The 21,849-nt window shown below is 40.5% G+C and overlaps 1 protein-coding gene across 3 annotated transcripts in view; it reads right to left on the reverse strand.

Moving 5' to 3' along the window:
- Window positions 1–21,849, reverse strand: part of DSCAM (DS cell adhesion molecule) — a 754,308-nt gene that overhangs the window by 340,283 nt on the left and 392,176 nt on the right. The gene's annotated exons all lie outside the window — the stretch shown is intronic.

The raw sequence follows: 21,849 nt of genomic DNA on the forward strand, positions 1-21,849 counted from the left end.
TGTGTTTGTATGTGTGTGTTACTTTAAGGGCCTGAGATATATATTAATTCTTCAACTATCCTAAATTAGAGGTTTTAGTAAGTATGCTACCCAATAAATATATACTTGTAAAGCCTACTCTCATGAATTAATTTTTTAGGTCATGTATTTATTTAACAGCAACAAAGTAGGCATATAACTAGTATGTAGCTAATTTAGCATATTTTCTTTGATCATCACTTTTCTCTAGAATGTGACAAATTAAAGGAGTATTAACTTTCTTTTGTAAATTTCTACCTCATGTAAATATAAACTTTTGCCTCAGTTTGAAATATTTCAATAAACACACAAAAATGCTAGACTATAGAGCAATAATACATTCCACAATCTTCCCAGGAAAGACTGTCTTATTTCCTCAATAATAACCAACACTTACCTCTATATTCTAAGACAAAGGTCAGTTCCTCCTATATTCAGTGTTTCAGAGAACACTGCTATTTCCTAATTACTACTCAAATTATTGACAATAACATCTTCACCTCAGGGAGAAAAAAGCCATACCCAGCTGTGCCTCCTTCGTATCAGCACAGGACAAAATGTGTTCTCCATGACCTGTGATTTTCACCTCTACAACTCTATTTGTACAGAAATGGCTAACATTAAGAGATCAAGCATCAGTGCTGCTTGAAGAAGAATAAAGATGATTTTTCCTTTGAAAATGTAAATATCTAAAGACAATTCTTCACTGTTCAATTATAATTTGATGATACACCAAATAAAAGCTAAGGAGTAAATCTCAAGGTGAGTTGTTGCACCTACATGGTAGTGACTCAAGATGCTTTCTACCACTGTTAGAGTCTTTCCTATGGAATATTTCTGTGTCTGATGCAATTCTACTTAAAAGATAATGTGTTTTTGTCTCCTTGGGGAAGGACTAAAATGCCAAAAATTCACCTTCTTTTAAACTGTTTTCCTTAGGTTCATTTGAAACTGCCTTGGGTTTATTTTAATCATAATTTGCCAGGAGTCTTGACTTCATTAATTTTAGGTCTCAAATATTCAAGTTGAGCCAACACTTGGTTATTTCTTATATTTTATTCATAGGGGTGGGATATGGAGGGTGGGAGGGAGACGCAAGAGGGAGGGGCCATGGGGATATATGTATACATACAGTTGATTCACTTTGTTATACAGCAGAAACTAACACAACATTGTAAAGCAACTATACTCCAGTAAAGACGTTAAATTTTTTTTTTAAATATGGGCTTCCTTGGTGGCACAGTAGTTAAGAATCCACCTGCCAATGCAGGGGACAGGGGTTCGAGCCCTGGTCCAGGAAGATCCCACATGCCGCAGAGCAACTAAGCCCATGAGCTACAACTACTGAGCCTGCATGCTGCAACTACTGAAGCCCACGTGCCTGGAGTCCGTGCTCCACGACAAGAGAAGCCACCACAGTGAGAAAGAAGCCTGTGCATCGCAAGGAAGAGTAGCCCCTGCTTGCCACAACTAGAGAAAGCCTGCACACAGCAATGAGACCCAACACATTTTATTTTTAAATAAATAAAAATAATTTAAAAAAATCTTAAAAAACATAAAAATGGTTTATTACTTCTTATGCAATATGAAAGCAATTCCATGGACATGAACAAGAAAAAAATCATAAAACAACTACTGATCTAGCATAAGCTTTCCAAAAGAACACCAACTAACTACTAAAGGAGGATAAAATATCTTTAAGTAATAAATTTACTTTTTAAACAACTGCATTAGTTACTTATTTTAAAACATGCTATAAATATGCTAAATATTAGAATAGCTGAAAAAGCAAATGGTGTATATTCTAGATATTTTTGCATTATCTTCCCCCTAAAAAAAGCAACTAAAAATACCACTTGTCATATTTCATCACATGCCAAGCATTTCTTACCAGTATATAATGTGTATAATTGAAACACTTTTTTCTTTCAGTATATTTTGCATACTTACATAATGCTTTCATAACCAGTTCCTTTAAAGTACAGAGTGATAGACAGAAAAGAGGGACGGAAAAGATACTGCATTAACTCCTGTCACCTCTCTAACACAGAGTCTTTTCATTGGAATTGACAGGCCATCGGCAGTGGCTCAATGTAAGGAACAGCATCGTGTGCACGGCTGCTCAGAGCTCTGAGAGATGCTCAGGGTTGCAGCAGCAGCCTGCACTCATTATTCCACTGATTCCTGAGAGGGCTCTGGTCTCCAGGCACATTTAATTTGATCACTCACTTTGCTCCTGGAATATCTGACTTCTTTTTACCCACTTAGCATGCTAAATAAAACTCTCTTAAGACATGTTGTTTCAGAAAAACAGGAACCCTGTCTGAAACATTTTCTGAAATATTCACAGGAAAGAGAGAAGGAGGTGACTGAATTCCTGGGCTAATTCGAACCATCTCTGTCTAACCCTTTATTTCTCGTTAAAACACATCCCCAAACTGATCGGTATTTTAAAATTTAAAATAAGGATGAAGAATAGAAGCCTTTGATTAGGACAGGGCTGCGAAGACCCAAGGTTCAATCTGAACTCCCGAGACACGTGGAACCCTCAGGACAATGAGGGACAGCACAGCTGCTAGAACGCCAGGCTTCACAGGGACAAGGAAGCTTCTCATCCACCCCCTTGCTTGCCACTGCACCCCGCTTCCTGTCTTACTTCACCAGAGGGTTTTGTATCATATGGAATAAATTGGTTCACAGCCTTAAATGAAATTGAAGAATGTGCTTCTGTTAAAATAGGCAAATATTAAAATACAAAATATTAACAGCAATAAACTGCACACACACCCAAACTGTCTCTTTCTCTCTCACACACACACATATGCACACGCACATCCACAGACATATACACATACACCCTTTACTACTCAGAAGTGTCTGGTAATATACAACTGTGCAAAGTCAAAATTCTATAGGTAACTTTCTTTCCCTTGGAAAACTATCAGCACTTTAGGTGGAAACATTACTAAAATACAGTAGATACATTTTGTCATGTTAAACACATTGCAAATCAGTCAGTTAACAAGAGTGAGTGATTTCTGGATTCAGGGTCATCATTGTGGGCGTTGATTATTGAGCCATGCTGCTCAGTTATTAGAGGGATGTCTTGGAAGCTACCTTGGCTTCTCAACATGCACTAAATGGTCCAGGAATTCAAGCTCCTGCTTCTGCCTTTAATAGTTTATCTGTTCCCCCCGTTACTACCAGGCTATTAGCTGTTACTTCTCTCTGCTGTCAGTATCCCTGTGAACACACACCCAATGTAATGCCTTCGGTATGCTGAGAGGTAGAAACTAGACATACCAAAGCTGTTAGAAGTTTGCATAAACTAAGAGTAAATGGGTATCAAGTGACTGCTGGCGTCGTTCTCCAATGTTCGTTGACATGAGCTGGTATGTTAATGCCACTGAAGTAAACCCACAGCTTGGTACCAGTTCAGCCAGCCTGGCTAAGCTCAACACAGGGACTAGTGGGATATTTCTATCTAGAAACATAAAACTACCAAAGAAAATGGGGCATCTGCATGATTCGGAATGTTGTAGAACACTCAGGGTAGAAGTCCTACAGCCACATTCCTCCTGTCATGGTGCTGAGCGGTGAACACACAGAGCATGGCAGGTCCTGAGGCTCAGGCACAATGACTTTTGGGTTTCTGACCAGCGTCAGAGGCAGAGAAATAGCAACAGTTCTAGAAATCCATTTTGCCAAGCTCTGAGTAGTCAACTGCAGACAGCAGGCATGCGTGTCCTCCTGAAGGGAGCGTGTGGGAGCTGATTCTAGGAGGTGCCATGTGTTCTGGGTGAACAGGACACCAGAGCTGAGAGGTGCATCAGTTCACTGTCCTGGGCTCCGAGCACCCGAAAAGGAATGAGACACAGCCTCCGTCTTCAGGGAGCTTACAATCTAAACAGCTTTGAGTCTCAGGGTTAGAGACATGGCATCAGGTAGGAAAAGAGGATGGGAGGGAAAAGGCTGGATTATAATCTGGGAAGAGGCTTATCTTCATCTGGATGAAGGGAAACACCACTACTGAGGGAGGAAAAATTGATATTTATCACCAAACCTGTACTCATCCTTGTGTATTACTCTGATACAAATAATTAGCTGTATATGTTCCCTTTATTAACCTGCTTGCTCAATCTACTCTGCTATTTTTTTTCCTGTTCTTGTAAAGTATCGAGTTAAAAGCTCTTTCCCTGGTACCAGGTGTAACAAGCTCACCCACCTGGAGAGATTCCTCATTGTGGAAGAAAAAAAAATCTGAGTTTGGGAATCCAATGGATATGAATTCCAAACCCGTCAATGCCACTACGTGTGACCCCCGATGAGACATTCAACCTCTTTAACCTTTGGATTGTTCATCTATGAAAAAGAGAGGATGAGTCACATCCTCTTTGCTCTACTGTTGGAGATGAGGTTAATGCATAGAGGCCCTCTAACAGATAGCCATGCATTAAAATGGTAGTTTTGGAAGTAAATGTCATGTGTGTTACTCAGCTGACCTGCTAAGAAAAGCCGGTCAACAGGTGTACCTAGTACTGCCCAAGGCCATCGGGCCTGCCTGAGCCCATGTTCACTTACATAGTGGGGCTCACTTCTAACTCTTCATGGATGTGCTTCCTGATGTGAAGCAACCCTCATGTGTTAGAAAAAGCACCGAAGTGGAAATGACAATGGTGAGTTTGACATTAGAATTCTGCCACTTGGAGCTGTGTCACTGCAGGCAAAATATTTCCCTACCCTCTCTGGGCCAATGTCACACAACAGAGCACTAACATGGGGTAGAAAGATATAAATTAGGCCCAGAGAGGGCCTTTACACGCCCTTTCTGTGGGGCTCTTGGGGGAGGAGGCTATGCAGACACTGTCTTCAGAAATCCTTTCTGCAGTAGAAAGGGATTAGATAGAAACTAGATAGATAGATAGATAGATAGATAGATAGATAGATAGATAGATAGATAGTTAAAGAATAGATAGACAGAAAAATGATAGATGATAGGTAGGTAGATAGATAGGTAGATAGATGATAGGTAGATAGATAGATAGATAAAGAGTAGATAGATAGATGATAGGTAGGTAGATAGATAGATAAAGAGTAGATAGATAGATAGATGATAGGTAGGTAGATAGATAGATGATAGGTAGATAGATAGATAAAGAGTAGATAGATAGAAAGATGATAGGTAGGTAGATAGATAGATGATAGGTAGATAGATAGATAGATAAAGAGTAGATAGATAGAAAGATGATAGATGATAGGTATGTAGATAGATAGATAGATCTGGAGTAGATGGAAACTCAGAGACCTCCTCTATCATCATAATGATATTATTTGAATAATAACATCCCCTGGCATGTTTGCCAGTATCTGAACATAAGATACATATTCTGAAGTTTCCCAAATTAATCATTCTTCACCCCTCATATATCATCCACCAGAATGACCTTCTGTTCCTATTTCTAAAATACATCCTGAACGATCCACTTCCCTCTCCGTGCACCACCAAGGTCTAAGGATCCCAGTCTTTCAAATAACTGTCTCCACTCCTGCTCCTTCAGCCCATTTGCCACCCAACCTCCATGCAGACCGTCCCGTGTCTTGATGCAGTCCCGCTAGACCCAGCTATTCATGGTAGCTCAACGGTTTAGGTCTAGGTCTGGCCCTATCATTCATGCACTCTCTCCCTCTTCCCCTCTGCCCCGGCCACACTGCTCTTCTCCTAATTGCTCCACCTGAAGGGCCCTGAGCCCAGACCTCTACCTGGCTGGCTCCTTCCCTTCATTCTGGCCTCAGTTTCTAAAGCCACTTTCCAGCAATGTCAACATGAACCACATCCACGGTCATGCTCAGAGCACTTGACTGTATTACGTCTATGTGGAGTCATCTCAGGTGTGTTGGAGACTGCTTTAACATTTCTATTCTCCAACCAGAACAGCAGAAACTTGAATTGTCCAGACCCACTCTGTCATCTCCATAACACAGAGCAGTGCTTGGCTGTGCTTCCTGAAAATATTTGTTCCAGAGATGGGTGGATGAAACCCATCTATCATTATTTATATACAAAATGTCTCTTCTTAAGTCTGGGTAAAAAGAAAGAAAGCTAAAATTCCTCTTTTTAGATTTCAACATGAAACTTCCTTATGTATAATACATAGAAAGAGAATTTCCCCCCCTAGGAATGACTGTAATGTATTCTTACATGAAAATGAGCATATTTGCAGATTTGGATGTTAATTATTCTTTCATAATGCTCTCTGGCTTTTTCCTGTACAGCCAGGCTGTTAGATCTTCAATAGAGACAATATTATTTTCAGGAAGATTTTAAAAGCATGTTTGATTTTTCATTTAGTCAGAAATATATCTTAGGGTTTTTTTTGCTATTGCAATCCCAACTGAGTTAATAGTAATTAAAAGAACAGATGGTTCTTCTAATAAGATGCTGAATGGTAGCACAACACAATGAAACTTCTATCAGCTGTGCCTGCCACCTGCAATTGACATCTATGCTGTGTAACGAAATAGAGCTTTCTCTGGAGCAGTTTTCATATCAGTTTCTGAGAGAAACACAAGTATAAAATCCAGGTTCTAAGTATATAGTGCTAGAAATGAGATGAGCCTCTGCATGAATAGCTTATATTTCTTTATTTTGAAAGTTAAATTAGCATTAAAACAAGTAGAAATAGAAGAAAATATATATATATAATACATATATATGTACATATATAATCTATGATAACTTTAAAGTTGGCTATACATCTTAATTCAGATGTAGACTGGAATGGAATTCAACTCATTCCAGTGGTTCTGAGTTGCGTCTCTTCTGTGATGTGATGGGTGGGTGCCAGGCCATAACTAGATGCAGGCATGAAGGAACTACAGATATTTCTCAAGCAATTGAGTGGCCTGACAAAAAATTATGGTTTAACAAAATTACATTGAAAGCCTCATATACGAAAGAGAAAGGAGTAGGCCCTTAACGTAAGACATCTAACCAGTTGTTATGGGTTGAATTGTGTTCCCTCCAAAATTCACCAGTTGAGTCCTAACCCTCAGGACGTCAGAATGTGACCTTATTTGGAAACAGGGTCACTGCAGATGTCATTAGTTAAGAAGGAGTCATCCTGGAGTAGGGTGGGCCCTAACCCTGTGGAATGGTTGTCCTTAAAGAAAGGGGAAATGTGGACACAGACACATCTGGCTATGAATCCTAACCTTAATCAGAGCCAGTAGGTCTTCTGTGTTCAGTGAGCCACCGTTGCACTAAATGTTATATGTTTTGACCCATTTAGTTCTTGCAATGACCCAGGAAGGCAGGTACTGTTATTAGTCCCATTTTTACAGATGAGAAAAGTGAGGACCAAGGTGAAGTGACTGCCTGTGCTCACAGAACTAGAAGCATCCCAGCAAGCACAACACCCTGATGATGGAGCTGGGAGGTCACACCCCCACCCACTGCACTCCCTGACCTGGTCACGGCCGGAGCATAAGCAGGAAGGCCTGGGCTGAGTGCAGGAACAGCTGTAGGGGAACAGAAGTGACTTGCACAGAAATGTATTTAAACAAAGGATCAACAGAACTTGGTTGGGGAGAGGATCACAGCAAGTGCTGAGTCTGAGGACTGACGGGACTGCGGTAGCAGGGATGGAGTAGATAAGTTGGGTGAGGCTGTCTCTTTCTCAGGGAAGACAGGAGTTCAGTCCTGGACATGCTGGGTGACTTGGCATGGATGATACAACGGAGTTGGAGACAGAGCTCTGGGAACCAAGTTAGGCATGTCGAGGAGCCCTTTATGGGAACTGATGCCCAGGAGCCCCCGGGGAGGGAAGTAAGGGAAGAAGGTCAGCAAAAGACAGCAAGAGAGGAGGACAGAGACCCAGGAGGGCATGGAGTGGTGAGCAGGGGTAGGAGAGCACTTCCGGAAAGGATAATGCAAACATCTCAGTTCTGTGTCTTCCTATCAGGATAACTGAGAATACAAATGTAGCCTAACAGAGCCTCAGTTTCCTTATCTGTACAATGGGGCAATATTACCCTCCTGGAAATATTGTGATATTAAATAAGAATGTCTATGTAAGTTCCCGCTAGAGAAAAGCACTTTAGAATAGCTGTAATCTTCAATAGAATATAATGGTAAACTATCTACCTTGCTAGATCAGCAAAAATATTAAATCTCTAGCTACGAACAGCTAGTACTCTAGAAGATGAACTTAAAGAGCACGACAAGTCATCACCAAAGAGGATAAGGGGAGACCTGGGTAAATGCGGGGAGGTGTATCAAATTCCAGGATTAGACAACGTGAAATTGTAAAAACATCAATTTTTCCACAAATGAAATTATATTTTCACTGATTCAGGATCAGAATTTACATAGAACCTTACCAAATCAATGCAGATTAAAACAAGGTGCTATGTTTCACCCAGGAAATTAGAAAAAATTAAAATATTTGATAATATGTAGTCTTGACAAGAGTGTGGGGAAATGAACACCCACTGGTAGGAGTGCAAATTGGTGAGGGCTTTTGCTTTCTGGTGGGCAATCTGCTAGCACACTTAAAATGTAAGAATTGCATATATTCTGATCCAGCTCGTCCTCTTCAAAGACTCTATCCTAGGGGCCACTCATACATGGGCACACATCAGTGTGCACCCAACATGTACACTGCAGCATTGTTTAAAAAATGAAAAATGGAAAACAAACCTAAATGCCAATCAAGGGCAAGTAGATTAACGCACGAGGGTACATCCATATTATGCATCCATTTAAAAGACAGTAAGGTCAATCTATGTATAATCCATGGAAAGATCTCCAAGACATAACATAGAGTAATTACAGAACATTATATGATGTTATGTACAAAAGACAATGAATGTGTGTTTGTGTTGGGGGGTAGTAAATTTGTGTATGTAAGTGAAAAGATATCCACCAAAATGTTAACTGTAGTTGCTTCACTTCTGAGGTCATGACTGGATTAGGAGAAGGGAAGGGGGGACTTACATGTTTTATTTCATAGTATCAAGTCTTTGAACATCTTAAAAGAAGACTCTCTTAGTGTCCTACTTGTGCAGTTGAAATTTATTTTGAAGAAGGTATCAGTTGGTGGTGAGCTCAGAGACAGGATGCAGCAGGTATAGACCAAACTCAGGTGAGCATCACGACAGAGGGGAAGGAGAGAAACCTAGGATAGTATTTATGTTGAGAGTAAATGTGTCAAAAGATGGTCTTCTGTTTTGTTTGGTTTTCAGCCTGATCACATATGCGCATGCTTAAAGGCAGAAGGGGAGGCTTTCCATACTTTTCCTGGTCTTTGTAACCCTCCCACTCCAGACACCTAACCCCAAAGTCTACTCCACTATATAGAGGATCTCCTGACCTTCCTGAACTACTGTGCGACACACGACTTCACACCTAATTGCATTCAGTCTAATTGGTCATGTATGTGTTAGCCTTCCCCAAGTGACGGCAACATCTTCGAAGACAAGGCGATCCCCGGGTTTGCCTAACTTACCTGCTGTTTCCCCTCACCCTGCAAATGCTGAATTAAATGCCTGATGACATGCATACTTTGAATTTTTCCCCAAAACAGGCTCTGTACGCTAAGGCATCGTACTGTTAGGGCCTGCTATGTTTATGTAAGTGTCAACACATCAAGATATGAAAGTATCAAGTATCAAGAGAAAGAGGAATATTGCATGATACCACTCACATGCAGAATCTAAAAAAAGGATACAAATGAACTTAGTTACAAAACAGAAACAGACTCACAGACTTACAGAACGAATTTATGGTTACCAGGGGAGAAGGGTTGGGGGGAGGGATAGTCAGAGAGTTTGGGATTGACATGTACACACTGCTGTATTTAAAATAGATAACCAACAAGGACCTACTATATAGCACAGGGAACTCTGCTCCATATTCTTTAAGAACTTAATTGGAAAAAGAATTTGAAAGAGAATAGATACATGTATATGTATAACTGAATCACTTTGCTGTACACCTGAAACTAACACAACATTGTTAGTCAACTATACTCCAATATAAAATGAAAAGTTAAAAAAAAAAAAAAAGAAAATCAGGAAGCCCCAACTTGGACCTTGAGCATCCTGGAAGCCCACGTGGCTGGAAAGATTGATGTTCCCTCCACACACGGGATGTGAGGAGTAAGCCAGCATCCCTGGGCTGGACTTGGTAAGTAAGGAGTGATCTGACAGATATATGTCTAAGTTCTCCCAAAGTAATCTCACTAAGACATTTTTCTTATGTAAATAAAATTCTCTCAGTGAGATTCTCCTGCAGTGAAATGAGGCTCAATTACACACTTCTAATTTAAGCCTATGTGCTGCAATCCGACTGTATACCTAATTACCCCATTTAGGCTGTTAATGATCAGATCAGTGCTCTTGAGCAGATATTCGAGTCTGTCATCAATCTTTCCTCTAATTAGATTTCTATTTCTTTAAAAGAATAAATCGTGGGAAAGAATAGATTTTTTTTTTGAAGGAGTTATGTAAGGATTTTTTTTTAAGAGCCAAAGATCTTATAAAAAACTTGAGTTGTATTTATTCATTTATAAGATGAACAAAACAGTTTTGGCCCCTGACCTCTAGGAGCAAGTATTTCAGTTGGGGAGACAGACGAAATGAGTAAATAGACAAAAACAATTACATAATGTGAAAAGCGCTCTTGAGAGAATTAAGACAAAAAGGTTGAATCTAGATAGAGAATTGCTGTTTAGACAGTGGGTCTGAGAGGTCTGTGCAGGGTGCGTTTCAAATGAGGCACAGTAGATGGCAAGAGGGGGGCTGAGGACTGAAAAAGAGAATGTGCAAAAGTCCTGAGGTGGGAAAAACTATGGCATGTTCAGGGAACTGAAATAAGATGCATTTTGAAAATAGAGCTGACAGGACATAGAACTGGCCTGGATGCTGCAGGAGGAAGAAACGGGCCGGGGTCAAAGGTGACTCCCGTGTTTTGGGGAGGAGTTGAATAGCTGGAGAAGAGAGTCTTGGCTGGGAAGGAGAAGCCTTGGACGTGTCACTGGTGTCCCTGGGTGACACAGTTTGGACTTCTAGGATTAAAAGTGGCCCCTTATAGATGTAGGGAAGATAAGGAAAAGGACATCATTCCGCCTGCTGGTTGTATCAGGTTAACTAATATTTAGAAGCGGTGCATCAACGCTGTTTCCTGTCCCAAGAGCTTTCTGATTTTGAGGCTGGAAGGGACTGTGTATTTCATGTTGACCATCTATTCTAGTCCAGGCTGTGTGCTGATGAAAAAGCAACATGTTCAAACAGGAAAAGACAAAGAAGGAAGAGCAAAGCACGACACATCAATCCCAAATGAGTGCGCTTTTTCTGTTTATCATGTTAGGGACCCAAATGGAATTGAAGACCCTGGGCTTCTTGGTGAAACACAGTGACTATTAATCATAAAGTTAGTCTGCCTGAAACAGATGACATACGGTTATAGGAAAGAAAGTAGAAACACAGGAAGTCTTAAGGATAAAAATAGACACTACTTCGAGGCCACTTAAATATTGTGGGGTAATGGTTTTTCACATGGTGGGTAGTGACCTATTAATGGATTGCAAAATCAATTTCATGGACTGTAACTTTATTTAAAAAAAATAAAATAGAGAAGATAGAACGATTCAGTGTGCATCGCAAATAGTAGGGGTCAGTATTTTATGAAGGCTTTGTTTTAGTTCCTATGTGCCCATACAGGATTGTGTGTGTGTTTGTGTACGTAGATGTGCACGTACTTGTTTATGTATATGTACGTGCATACTGGATCTCGATATAAAATGTATTTTTTTTACTCTGTATTTCTTACGGCGAGTCAGAGTAAAACATGTTTGAAGAGCACTGCTCAGCATACTGAAGATCTGTCTGTTTAGTTTTTGACCAGGCTTCCCATGTCCGAGCAAGTCTAACAGTCCTTATATACTTGAGATTCTTAAAGGCTTCCCTTCAAGCACGCAGACTGACAAGTCTCTGAGGTCACAGGCATGGCTGCATTTATAGCTACAGTGGCAGACAAAGCAGCTGATTTCTTTTTCAAGCCACATCATGTGAAGGTCTGGGATTATGTCTGTTTTCTGATGATACATGAAGATGTCTAAGGGGATTATGATGAGTTTACTGAGTCATTAGCACAAATCTGTATGCAAGCATGTACTTAGAAAACCACCCCATGGTAGAAGTCATGTTATTATTTCCAGCCCCTGTTGTCACCCCAATCTCAGAACCTCTTGGTTTTAAATGGCCTGACCCAATGAGATAGGGTAGAAATTCTCATGCCAGCTTCTGTATCTCAGAGCTTTCTGCTGTAAGAGCATCTCCATTTCCTAAAAGTCTTCCCCAGATCTCGCTGATCATGAAATCCATTGTCTAGCAGCATCTTTCGCAACAAAACGTTATCAATAGTCATATAGCAATTGCCCATGATATGCAGAGCTGGTAATGGGGTTGAAGGTAACTCCATCACTAAACGCTAATTTCTAGCTACAGGGGAAAAAAACACCATAAAATAAAAGTACAAACCACACAAAGCAGGACAGATAGTGTCAGCTGGATATACATAAGTGTTGAGGTCAACAAAGACTAAAAAATAATTCTATAATCAATTAGGGTGGGGCAGGAATTGCTATTGGTAAGCAGGCTGATGACATTCGCCAGAGAAATGCCATGACAGCACATCCAGAGAATTTGTTCCCTGCACACGTCTCCTCAATTCCTCTGATTCCTTCAAAGGGAAAGACTCAGAGGGTCCCATTTATCTGCCCACCGGCTACGAGCATCGAGCTCTCCTCCACTAAGATTCTAAGTACTTTTTTGTGGCAATAATTTATCTTGACATCTCTCCAACACTCGTCGATCTCCTTTTTCTTTTCCTTATAACACAGGAAAAGTAAGCCACTGGCTTAGAGCCTTTGGAAGGCACTTGCGTCTGGCCAGAATTTATAATTACGTTGCTTTAAGAAAACATGAGCCATGTTAAGGACCAAAATAGATAATAGTGTGGGTGGTATTCAGTGATGGCAGAAATCCCAAAGGTGGTTCACGAATGACCACCGTTTGAGACACTGTATTTGTGATGCTTCCAAGAAGAGGTGAGTCACACCTTCTTCCTTGAAGAAAGGGGTAGCCATGGGTGGTTATAACGGAAGGAACGATGAAAATGCTCAGCATGACCAGGGGACAAGAAGCTGGCAAGTCATTGGCTGCACCATCTCCTTATGTTGGTACAGAGAGATCTGGGCTCACAGAAGGCCAGGCTGCGAGCCACGGGGCAGCTGGGGAGCAGAGGAGAGGTCCTCGGTGGAGGGGCTGTGTGTGTGACACCCTGAAATCCTGAAGGTAAAACAGGGGTCCCAGGAGGTCAGGGGTTGCTGCCAGGATAGTACAGATGAGTTTCAGATTGTGAGGCAACAGGTAAACCCCAGAGAAGCAGAGGTGAAGCAGTGGTGGCTGAGTCGGGGGTGCTGCTGAATACAGAACAGGAAGATGTGACAGACGGCGCCCAAACTGGACAGCAAGACAGACGACTGACGGGGGAAGCCGTCCAGGCAGCAGGGGCCCAAGGCAGGGAGATCCTGGGGGGATCCACTCAGCCTTGCAACCAGGGATCTCTCGGGTTCCTCAGGAACCAGTCCTTTAAAGGAAGTTCTGGCCTCATAATGATTTATTTTCTTCCATCTCGTCCTCACTGGTCCTCTTCTCCTTCCTCTGTCCCTCCTCCTCCTTCCATATTTCATTTAATTGAAAAAGCATAAATCACTTACACAGACATAAAATACTAATCTGTGTAACCAACACACAGAATTGATCGTTGTTAACACCGTTATTTTTTATTTTAATGAAAGAACTCTACAGAGAAAGGTAAATTCCTCTCTTTGCTTTGTCCCCTCTCCTTTTTCTCCTAACAAGCCACTGTTACCAGGAATTAAGTGTATATATTCCCAGTTTACAGTTTTTATTGTATCACACACACATATATGCATCCATATGGTTCTGTGTTGCCTTTGGTTTTTCAAATTTACATAAATGGCTTACTATTTATTATGGAAAAACTTGCTTTGCCCACCTAACGTATGTGTTCTTAAGCTCTCTCCATGTTGCTATAGAGAAATCTAGTCCATTCTTTCTAATGGAAATATAGTGTCATATTGTGTAAATATATCTCAGGCTAACCACTGCAATGGTGCTTCATCAAGGTATGAGTTTTTCTCGTTTTTTGTTTTTTTTTTTTTCATTGCTGTATCCCTAGCACCCAGAACAGTGCAAGACACGTACATAGCAGTTATTCATTAAATATCTGTCAAATGAAGGAATGAATCCATTCATTCCATTACTGATGGACTTTAAGACTGACATCAATAGTCCACTATTACCAAAAAAGTTTTCCCAAACTTTGACAAGTTTTCCTCAGCACACGTGTGAGAGTCTCACTAACGTGTCTACCTAGATACGTAATTATTGGGGTAAGATGTTTTGTGTTTTCAGTTTTCCTGGATCCTCTGCAGTGCTATGCACTTCTTGACAGCCTGGTTTGGCACACCTCGGTCACTGTTCTGGCTGGGTTACTGGTGTTCATGAGACTGATGAAGATTTGGTTAGAGTGCAGGCTGCTGGTTTTGCAATGCCTCTTCCTCCTAACTGCAGCTTTGTCTTTCCTTCAAAAACATAATATCCATTTAAAAGATTGATAAATCTTCATCAGAAAAATGAACTTGAATCATTCTAAGTAATGAAATAATTCTAAGTATAAAAAAAGAGAGTAAAATTATTCACAGCCTGGGGCAGGGAGCCTCTTTGGGCTGATGGGGTATTGCTGTCAGTATCAGCCTCAGAGCCTTAAACAGCAGAGTCCCTTTCCATGTTGTCAGCAATAACAAGTTCAGGGTGCATCTAGCCCTCACCACACCACGACTGCCCCAGATAAGCGTTAATGCACATCACTGTATAAAAGCAATACCAAGCTCCGTTAAGGCACCTGCTGCAGTGTCACAGCCTTGTGGATCTTACCATGGTGCTTTTATTTCATTTTGCCTCAGGCTGCCTCCCGGGCAAATATAAGTGAAATAAGGCCTTTGAAAAGGAATAAACTCTTGAATAAAACATAAGTATTTTTCATTGCAAAGCAACTCTTCATGGGTTTTGCAACCTCCTTGAGAAAATTAAAAGGAAAACACATATAGGACCTTAAGTCTGCAGATTTTCAGATTCTGAGACTTTGGTTGAAGGCAATTTTAAAGGCTGTTTCTGAGACTTACTGTGAACATGAATGAATGTTATCCACAGCAGAAGGACTGGCGTGGTGCTGAGGACTCCCTGGCTGGGCATCCAAGCTGCTGCCCACGCCTGGCCACTGTTGGGAGACCGCCTGCCATCCCTGCTGGTCTGTCCAAAGCCCAGGGGCTTGGCCTGGTGGACAGGACTGAACACATGTGTGGTGTAGAAAATGCTCTCAGAAATGAAAGAATGAATTCTTGTGGAATTTGCATCACCTCAATACTTCCTCATCAATGACAGTTTTTACTTTATTAATCTATAACCAATTCCTATGTTTACTTCTTAGGCTGTGATAGAAACTAGTGATTAGCAGAATTCTATTTCTCAATGGTACCCTGTCAAATTACTTTGCAGTTTAAAGTGGGAGCAGTTATTATTCTCTGTTCCACATTTTTCTTTTTCTTTTTTTTTTTTTTGGCCGCACGGCACAGCATGTGGGATCTTAGTTCCCTGACCAGGGACTGAATCTGTGCCCCCTGCCATGGAAGCATGGAGTCCCAACCACTGGACCGCCAGCAAATTTCCCCACATATATTTCTTATTCATTATTATTTTAATTGCTTTTTTATCATGCAACCATCTAATGAATTTTCTTTTAGAATATTGAGATAAAATTCCTTCCTGGATTGATTTTTAGGCATTTCTGTCATAAAAATATGGTCTATTATTTGGAACCTTATTTTCCCCTGTTTTCCCAAATAGTTGAATATGGTCATAAGTCAATGTGTGTTGTAGCAACTTCCTTTTCTGATGATATAAAAGGTTAATTATTATGAAATACTTCCTAGTATAAGAAACTTCAATTCTGGGTAAATATAATAAACACACATTTACATGAACAGCAGAGTTCTCAAGTGAGGAAAAGCCTTAGGGTTCTAGAAATGGAGAGGGAAGTGAACACTTAGAGCAAAGAGCTTGCAGATGCTGTGGGACATTTCTCTTCAAGGGAGAAATGAGGAAAGAAAGAGAAGACTTTAGTCCTATGCAAGTTGAGGAAACCCCTGCAGAAAACTACAAACTCACTGAAGTGATGGACAAAAAAAAAATTTTTAGCAAACACCCTTGCTTGTTCCTGCCTGAGCTTTGGGTAAAAATTATGTCTAACCATAGCCCTAGGCTTGCTCAGGTTGGTGTTTGGCTTTACGTTCTGCAGGGTCTAAGAAACCTCACGCCAAGAAATTAACATATAATGACCCAGTTTCCAAGAGCATCTGGCAGAAGCAAAGGTACATTTTCCCTGGAGGACTGAGCCACCAGGATGTTTACAGATGAAGCCCAACTCCTTCTTTCAAATCCTGAGCCCCCAGTCCAAAACCACTGAACATACTGGGGAAAAATTTACCCTAAGAGTCAGAAGAAACGATTAGATCTCAGATAATGGAGTAACTGAATATAGATTACTCAAGAAGTATTTTTGAAATGTTTGCAGAAATACAAAACTGAATCAAGAATGAGATAGAGTGGGGATTCCCTGGTGGCACAGTGGTTGAGAGTCCTCCTGCCGATGCAGGGGACATGGGTTCGTGCCCCAGTCCGGGAAGATCCCACGTGCCGCGGAGCGGCTGCGCCCATGAGCCATGGCCGCTGAGCCTGCGTGTCCGGAGCCTGTGCTCCGCCACGGGAGAGGCCACAGCAGTGAGAGGCCCACATACCGCAAAAAAAAAAAAAAAAAAAAAAAAAAAGAATGAGATAGAGCAACAGACTGGTGTCAAAAGAGACAGATAAATTAGCGAAAGAATGAAATAGAATGTCCAGAAATGCAAAACATAATCTTTGATATAAATATTTAGATTAGACACAGTTGGGGAGATTAATATACGGTAAAATAAATCTGATGAAATTACTACCCAGATTAGTGCCTAAAGAGAAAAAGAAATATAAATACGAAAGAATAAAGAGATTTAGAGGAGGGATGGAGGAGATCATATGGCTTATTACAATTCCAGAAAGAGAGAGGAGAAAAAACGGTAGATAAGCGATATTTGGAGGAAAATATCCGAAAATTTGCTAGAATTTGATTAAAAACTGAGAGAGTCTGCCAATAAGAGGCATCTCCTGGAACTAAAGGATGTGCTTCAGGAAAGGCAAGTATACTCAAGGATGAGCAAAGAAATCGGTATGAATGCACAACTCTACGCAAATAATGACCGTACAAAGTGGTCATCATTATAGTGACCAGTACTATAGACATAAAAAGTAAGGTGTATCTAGAACACTGGACCACAATAGTGTTTAAGAACACTGGGAGGGGTGTCATACGAGGCAGGGTATTCTGAGGTCCTGTGTTGTTCCTGAAGGAAAGCAGTCTCTTTAGTACACTGATGGTAGTGATCCACAACTTCCATTTCACCGAGACCTTCATCTAGCAGGCACCTCCTTACTATCTGAAAATCCAGACCATATACTTTACAGTTTACAGAGGGGTCTTAGAGTCTTTACTTTATTGAACCATCACACAAAACCATGGGAATAAAGGCCATTTTAAGACCTATTAGAATGCATTCCAATGCAAATGAAGCACTGTGGTATGCTTGCACGAATTCAGTGCTCTACAGTAAGCAAATCTTGCTTTTAAAGAAATTCCCTACATTTTTTCCCCCACATTTTCCCACCTAATAATTGTCTTCAAATTCTACGTGGAACATATCCGTTTTCTACTGGCTTATCTAAGCGATTCTCACAGTAACTATAGTGTACAGTGGAATATCTTGCACCATTCAGAAATCCCATACAACATGGTAAATATACTCTTTCCTTCAATATAATTCATCATGTATGTAATAAAAGTAGGATATTCCTTTGGAAAGGATGAATAAAAATTCCTTGTGTTTCAAGATAATTTGCTCTCTTCTTGAGACAGAGTACAAAAGGGTTTTCTACAACATACATTTTACTCATTTTGATATCTCCTGATAAATTACTCTCATATCATGCTGAGAAAACTTCAACTTGTCATATGAGCAAGGATGTAATAAGGTCATTATAAATGTCTAGCATTGAAGCCATCTTTCTTTCATTTCTTGATATTAAAATTTAATTAGAGAATATCCTTTTAAAATAACCAATATTTTATGAAGTGAAATAGCATAAATGAGGGCCATAACGAAAAAGCTAATGTCATAAAAAAGACATCTGATTGGTGGGCACCACTTTTTCTGGCCCATTCCAGACATATTCACTGTATATAACAAATTCTATGAAAGATTATACGAAATCGATGCTGAATTCCCATCCTAGATCCCTTAGCATTAATACTTTCCAGATATATTTACAAAATTCTTTGTTAAATTCCCCAGTCATTGTAACCATATGAACCTAGCTGGCAAGCATCCAACCACGAAAAGCTTAGCTGAAGAAACATAGACGCAACTGACTTAGATTAATGAATGGAGTTACAAAGCATACCCTTAATTCTTGTTCTAAAAAGAAAATATCAATACATCCTGTTATAATCACTGGATGGATACACACTCCCCGAAATATCTTCTTTATGTACATGCATCAGCTTTGCTGCCTGCACTGTTTCCTATTCAATGGCCACCATACACATTATCACAATGCTCACTCATCGTGTAAGAGAAAACTCGAGGACAGAGATTTTGCAAGATTATGGAAGTAAGAGAACGTGTGTGCAGCTGAGGAGGGTATGTGAGAATAAAGGTAGCCTCAGAGGAGGACAGACCGTGTGGCCAGGATCATTAGTACACATCACTGAGAATAAACCCCGACTGTATCCTGTTCATCATGTGACTCTACCTCCTGTCCCTAGGAAACCTCCTGGAGAGGAAGTTGTCTGGACGTGGGAGGGAGAGAATGATGCTGTCTCAGTTTAGCTTTGCTTAATCGAGTTTCCTTTGACTTCTCTTGCCCAGTTTCATATTGAGACCCTCTCAGCAGGGGTGGGAGCCTAATCTCAATATTCAGTCGAAAGCTCAATTTTTGTTCTTTTTTTCCTCCACTGCACAGAAGTAGAGAACATGGAGTCTGTCAGTCATCTGTTAGACAGAAACAATTTTAGAAGGATCTGTAATAGCCAACCAAGAGATGACAATCTTGGTTTTCAAACTGACAGGTACGCACACACAAAAAAAGACTTGAATAATTCATGGTGAGAAGATGCAAGGTCTTTGGAGAGTTGACTGCCAGTGAAACTTGTTTTGTTTTTTGCCTTTGGCTTCATCTTTCAATATGGCATCTGTACTAGTTTCTTAGGGCTGCCATAAAAAGTACATTAAAAAAACACAAACTGGGTGGTTTAAACCACAGAAATGTCTTCACTCACATTTCTGGAGGCCAGAAGTATGAATCCAAGTTGCTGGCAGGGCCATACTTCCTCAAAAGCCTCTAGGCAGGGGTCCTTCCTTGTCTCTTCCAGCTTCTGGTAGCCCGGGGCATTCCTTAGCTTATGTTCACATAGTTCCAACCTCTATTTCTGTCTTCACATGGCCATGTTCCCTCCGTGTCTGTGTCCAAATTTCCCTCTTCTTATAAGGACACCAGTCATATTGAATTAAGGGGCCACCGTACTCCAGTCTTATCTCATCTTAATTTAATTATATCTGTAATGATCTATTTCCAGATAAGGTCACATTCTGAATTACTGGGGGTGAGGGCTTTCATATATCATCTGGGGGACACAACCGAACCTACAACAGCTTCTCAAAGCCGCTCATCCTCTGCCCATCTCCTGTACAACGAGGTTAATATAAAAGTGAGCAAACCACCTACACTTCTTTGCAAGGAAGGAGAGGTGGGGAGACAGCTTCTCCTAAGAGAATAGCTTTATTATGAAAAAAGATGTCAAGATATATAACGTTTAATATAATGAGTTCGTTTAATATAATGAGTAATGTTTATTTAATGAGTTCGGTGCGTGAAATCACTGGAGTCTGGGACACCCTCCATGGAGCTCTAGTCACCTCTACAGCCACTCCCATGTAAGCGGTGTTCATACATATATAGAGGCTCCCACCCTGGGGAGACCTCGTGGGTACTAGAATGGATATTGATGTTCATTTACCCCTTCGGATGAGCTTTAAATAAAGAAGCCAATTCCGTATTTAAAAGTATATGGGTGCCTAAACACAAAACACAGAAATCTTGAGGGAAGCTGAGTTTTAGGCAATGTGCCCACCTCCTCTTGGAATAAGAATGTCACGGTTATTAATACAAATTATGAGCAAACAGCGCAGAACAGTGAGAACATGAAAGAACCCTCAACTCAGTCTAATCAAACGAGATAATGTGTCTGCAAGTGATTTGAAAGTACAACTACAAAGCATTCTAATTTTCCTTCCTTTGGGGGCAAACACTTTTTTTTTTTTTTTAACATCTTTATTGGACTACGGAGCTTCCTCTAGGCAAGCGTGAGAGCAAGTACAACGTCAACCACAGGACATCTCCAGACCGCACGCATCTTATGAACTGGCGTCTGTGGGCATCCCGCACTGCAGCCCATATAGCACCAGGCACGTTCATTCAAGAAATGCTTGCAGAGGGGTGGGATGGGGAGGGTGGGAGGGAGGGAGACGCACGAGGGAGGAGATATGGGGATATATGTATATGTATAGCTGATTCACTTTGTCATAAAGCAGAAACTAACACACCATTGTAAAGCAATTATACTTCAATAAAGACATTTAAAAAAAAATGCTTGCTTACAGACAATATTGGGAGAAGTATACCCTTCCATTGCTTTTATTGAAGTTCCTTATCATAAAATTGTGAAGAATGGTTAGCTCCATAATGTCATTTTGAGTATAGTATGTTAATACAATTTGCATATACTAGGCGTTGAAATGTGACTCTGGATTCTCCTCAGATGAAAGGAATTTTGACTAGTCCCTTCGTTCTCCCCCTCCAGGGGAGTAGCAGGTGTGCAAAGGAGAAGTGGGTCTGGGCTGTGGGAACTAATACATATTAAACAATCACCTGAGCACAAGTCTTCACTTCATCACTCTTTTCAGAAGTATTGTTTGATTCCACCCATTATCTCCGTGGTTATTCTACGCATCCTTATCAAATATTCAATACATTTCTCAAATCTCATACTGGAACGGTGAGTAAAGGAGAGGAATTCCTGATCAACCAGTGCTCTGTGCTTCTTGAACATGTAATCCTATTAACACTACTATTTAAAAAAGCCTGTAAGCGATAAACAGTTATAACATTTATCAAGACTAAAAATCATTAACTATCCTAGTGTGGGTTAAAAAGGAACATTTGATAAATATTTGGAAAATGCAAACACCTACAAAAGAACCCTTAGATGACCAGATCAGAGGTTCATCTATAAGCCATACCTTCCTAAAACGAAATGTATTTTTACATAGTTATAGAACAAGTGGATTAGAAGATAATACTCCTATACAACATGAACTGGCAACTGTTTTGTAAGAAATTACCCCCAAAAAACTTAAAAAATAATAATCACATGAATGTAAGTATCCGTCAGAGTCACAACGAAGGATAAAACACAAATTCTTATAACACTGCAAATTCTTACAACACCCGAAATTCAAGGATGGAGAATGGGCGATG

The sequence above is a fragment of the Pseudorca crassidens genome, chromosome 5 (assembly GCF_039906515.1).
Source record: "Pseudorca crassidens isolate mPseCra1 chromosome 5, mPseCra1.hap1, whole genome shotgun sequence".
In the NCBI taxonomy this organism is placed as follows: domain Eukaryota; kingdom Metazoa; phylum Chordata; class Mammalia; order Artiodactyla; family Delphinidae; genus Pseudorca; species Pseudorca crassidens.